This window comes from Palaemon carinicauda, chromosome 32 (genome assembly GCF_036898095.1).
Source record: "Palaemon carinicauda isolate YSFRI2023 chromosome 32, ASM3689809v2, whole genome shotgun sequence".
NCBI lineage: Eukaryota > Metazoa > Arthropoda > Malacostraca > Decapoda > Palaemonidae > Palaemon > Palaemon carinicauda.
In genome coordinates this window covers 23,420,058-23,424,959 of record NC_090756.1, presented here as the reverse complement: position 1 = coordinate 23,424,959, position 4,902 = coordinate 23,420,058, and positions in this window count along the sequence as shown.

Genomic DNA, 4,902 nt, shown 5'->3' with positions numbered 1-4,902 from the left:
GCGAGGCTCCGTAAGGAAGACGTACTTAAAAAGGCAAAGTAATTGTTCAAGTCGACTTCCTTACCAGGTACCTATTTATTTTGTTTTTGTTATTTTGATAACTTCTAAAATGAAATAAAAACTCTTAGCTCATAATAATGTAAACATATATTGCTGGTCTCTACCCACCCCCCTGGGTGTGAATCAGCTATTATAATCACCGGCTAAGTTAAATATTGAAAAATGTTATTTTGATAATAAAATAAATTTTTGAATATACTTACCCGGTGATTATAAATTAAAGGACCCTTCCTTCCTCCCCAATAGAGAAGCAGTGGAACGAGGAGAAAATTGAGTCTTTGTTTACATTGAGTACTGGGTATCTGGACGACAGATGGCGCTGTTGGGCACACCCGCAACCTGTGTAGCGATCGCTGGCGAGTTTTTACCTTAGAGTTGTCTGTCGGGCAACAGAGTTGCAGCTATTATAATCACCGGGTAAGTATATTCAAAAATTTATTTTATTATCAAAATAACATGTTATTTCCAAATTTGTCATTTTGATGCCCAGTCTGGGAAATATTTCATAGAAGGTTCAAAAGAAAACCAATGATGAAAAAGCCAACTTAATCGTGAACAAAAACTGTAAAACCATGTTTAAACTCGGAAATGAAAGTCTTATGTGAACCCAACTTTTCTCACTGTAATTGTGATGATTTGTTCTTTTTACTTTATATTTCACTGCCACAAAAAAAAATGAGCTTGAAATAATCTTCAACAACTTAATAAACAAAGATGTATTGACCTATGTATGTTTGTATTTATCAAAAAACATTACTGTACATTATTGTAAATATATTGCAACAAAAAAGTCGTGACACTTACATTACAGTACTGTATAATGTGCTTGTTCAGTGATCAGAAATATAATCTATATCAATATTTTTATGTCGGTGTATAAGATGATAAATTTATATCAGTATCAAGGAGGAGACCGTCAGCGGTGTGAGGTAGAAGGGTTGATTATTCCTCCAGTTAATTCACAAGATCCGTACATTCATTATTGCTTGAGACACAGTCATCAGTTTCACATTCAAATACTTTTCCTTTGCGAGTAGTTTCAATTTCTTATTCAGCTAATTGAATAATTTGAAGTAGCCTACTTCTGTCATTTGTCCAAACACCAACACACCATAAAGATTGCTTGTATTAATTGGTCTTCAAATTCAATATGGTAATTAAATCTAATAATAAAATACTGCAAAGTTATTTATGGGTTGTTGATGGATTCTACTATTAACCAGCCGTAGCAAAATAACAAATCCATTAAAGTTTCAATAGCCAAAGCAAAAACAGCAGCGCTGAGATAAACTTTACAAATTAGATTATATTTCTTTTCAGTTGAAGCTTAAACTCTGAGCAACAGCACCTACATGAGTAAAGTTATTCTAAGTGAAATCTGATCTGTTATTGTTCACAACTATACCCATCCATAGGACCCAATGAAGACCCAGGGGTCTGTGGACAGCCTCCCAAAATAAAGGAGTTGAGTATACGTCTCAGATGTTACCCACAGGCCCAAGAATCTCCTTCCTTGGATCCTGAGGATGGATAATTAATTTGAAAAATAATAAATCCTATCCCACTTGGAATGACATTAATAAGGAGACGTTACTAAGACGAAGACCTCCTTCAGATATATAACTGAGATACCAGAGGTCCTAACCCTGCGACATTATAGGATTCAACAGCTCTCATATTAGTGTTGCAACCCTCTTTAGGTCTAGCAGGGTCCTCTGCTATCTTTAGTCCAAATCCTGTTAGTATCCACCTAGATCACCTGTCGGTGTTATCTGAACTGACGGTGCCCGGGATCTTCAGACAATCGGTACTTTTAGGATGTTACCCAGTGACCCCTAGATCCCCTTCCTTGGTTCCTTTGGTGGCTGCTTTGTAACTCTTCAAGCTTTAGTTTGGAATAAGTATACATCTCGTCTAAGGACGACGCACATTCGGCTGAAGTCTCAAAGAAATAGGTGTAGTGGATAGTCCTTCTACCTTTTCTTGTCTTCCTTTATAGGAGATGAAGCAGCTGCAACAGTTATGTGCTAGTTGGTTATCCAACGGTAAACCTTTTTAACCATTCATATTAACCTTGATGTCTGGCCTGATATCTGTATCACAGAGGAAAGTGAAAAAGATAGCAGGTAAATTTACCCCCAACCCACTGCCAGTGTCGAAGGTAAATGGTCATTATGTGACTGGAGCAAATGATGTTAGCAATGCCTTTGTCGATAATTTCTCCAATGTATCATGCAAGTGTGAAGCAGCTCTTGGTCACCAGTATGGAAGTATTGAAGAATGGAAAATGCTAAATTTTACAACAGAAAAGGAGAAATCATACAATGCTCCTTTTACTAAAGGGAATTTGATTCCGCACTGGAATTCGGAATTCTATTTACAATGATTAAATGGAGTTCCGCAGAGTAGTGTGCTAGCTAAGTGTAACCCTATTTGTACTAGCTATTAATGGGATATCCTCTGTCATTCCCAAAGATATTATCTCAACATCTACAAAGATGATCTCTCCATATCACTTGCTGGAACTAGAAGGGCAATAGTTGAAAGAAGACTGCAACTCTCAATTGACAAAATAATTCACTGGGGCGATATGAATGGATTCAAGTTTTCGACAAGCTAAACTCTTGTTATGCATTTCTGTTGATTCAGGGAATACATCCAGACCTGGATATGTACATCATAGGTTAACAGATTCCTTGTGTAACTAAGGCTAGTTATTTAAGATTGATACTATATTTAATTGCTCACTTGAAAGCCTTAAAAGTAAAGTGTCTTTAGGTTCTGAATCTCTTAAAAGTTTTGACCCATAAATCAGAGTGAACACACAAGGCCTCATTTTTTAAAGAAATAAGTTACAGGTGTGAAATGTACTTCTCAGCCACCCAAAGCCGATTAAAGATTTTAGATTTCATACAGCATACTGGTATCAGATTGGCCACAGGAGCATTTAGAACTTTGCCCATCCCAAGCGTCTTTGACGCTTGAGAATTTGTTTTTACTTGTAGACCTTTACCAAATGTCTTCTGTTGTTCGGTATTGGTTTAGGTTGCAAAGACTTCCTCTATCATCAACCCCTCCATGGAAATTACCAGATATCTTTCTGTGAATATTTTATTGGTATGGAAAAGAACAAAGATTTCAAAGCAGGTCTATTTTTATGGAACAAGTTGAAGAACATTGGGAATCTACTTTTATATATATACTGATGGCTCCAAATCTGACGCTGGGATTGGATTTGGATTATATAGTAGTGCTTTTAATTGTAGAAGTACACTTTCTCTAGTATCCTCTATATTTACTGCTAAACTATATGCATACTAACTGCTATTGAGAAACTGCTTTGAAATATGAGGGCAATTGTACCATTTTTATTGATGCAAGAAGTGTCCTAGAAGCTTTAGAAGTTTTTAATTCCAGTAACTCTAGATTTAAATAATTTAGAGTGGCTATTTATTATTGGGATGAGAGGTATAGCAGCTCGATTTTGCTGGTTTCCGGCACTCATAGGTGTGTTTGGAAAGGAGGAGGCAAATTTACTGGGAAAAAATGCTGCAGCTGAGTTAATACCAAGAAGGTATCCCATTCTCTGTAATGATTTTTTTTTTTACCTAGCATTAAGAATTTGATTTATAATTATTAGCATCAGCATTTGGATAATTTAGTTGGAAATAAGACGAGAGAAATAACAAATGTTATATCCTTGGAAGTGGGAGACTACTCTTGTCGTCTCCTCATTATTTAAACTTGGTTGACCAAGACTTCTGATGACTGACCAACACCAGCCATGTTGCAACAACTGTTTGATACCCTTGACAGTGAGATAGTTGTTGACCAAATGCCCTATTTTTACCACCATAAGAAATAGATATCTGTTCGAGGCTCGAGGTGAGGATGGCAGGTTCACGATAGCTAAAATTCATGGGCAGGACGTTGAATTGCTAGCGGTATTTTTAATTATTTCAGAATCGTGTCTTCTGAAAGCTATTTAAATTTTTAAAGGATGTCTCATCTTTTAATTGTTTTAAATTGATTATTCTTTATTTATAACAAACGATATCGGCGTCAATGACCCCTTGATGTAAGGATGCCAGAGAACTCTTAAATCAATCAATCTACTGTATTGCCTTTATAGAGATAGATATAACATGACCTAATGCTAGCTTCCTTTTAAGATTGTATAGGCCACGATTCATAGATTCTGCATCTGTATGAATCTGTATGATTAGCTGTAGAGGTTGGTTGGAGTCTCTTCTTTGCTCTCATACAGGACCAGGAGGGAAGAAATCTATGGTCTGGTTCTAGAGAACTGCCTCTCAAAAATGAGTCTTCTGTTTAAAGGACACTGGTCTATATAGTTAAGAAAATACAAATTTCTTTATATTTTCTGTATAAAATTAAAGTAAATGTTAGCTAATCTAATTTATTACAAACAAGAAGTAAGTTTAGGCAGATGTAGTTCCAAGATGTTTGAATGTAACACAGAACTTAAGGTTTAAAAATTTAAGGACATTCAGTATTTTTCATAACCAGTTGCAAGAGCATGGCCGAAGTGGATTAATATATATACTTGAAATCACCACCATACATTCCCTTCCTTTCACAAATGTAATTTCCTTCTTTGACAACGAACATAAAATGCCATCATCTGGCTCCATATTACTTTAAATATATAAAGGAGAGAAAACTTTAGGAAAATAACAGAATCATGGATTCCAAGTTTTTTTAATAATGACATTTACAACTGGGAAAATTTTGCAATCCTTGGTTTTCTGCATAAAACATACATATTACCTGTATACTGGACAAAAATACAAAACAATATCTGTACAATATATTACAATT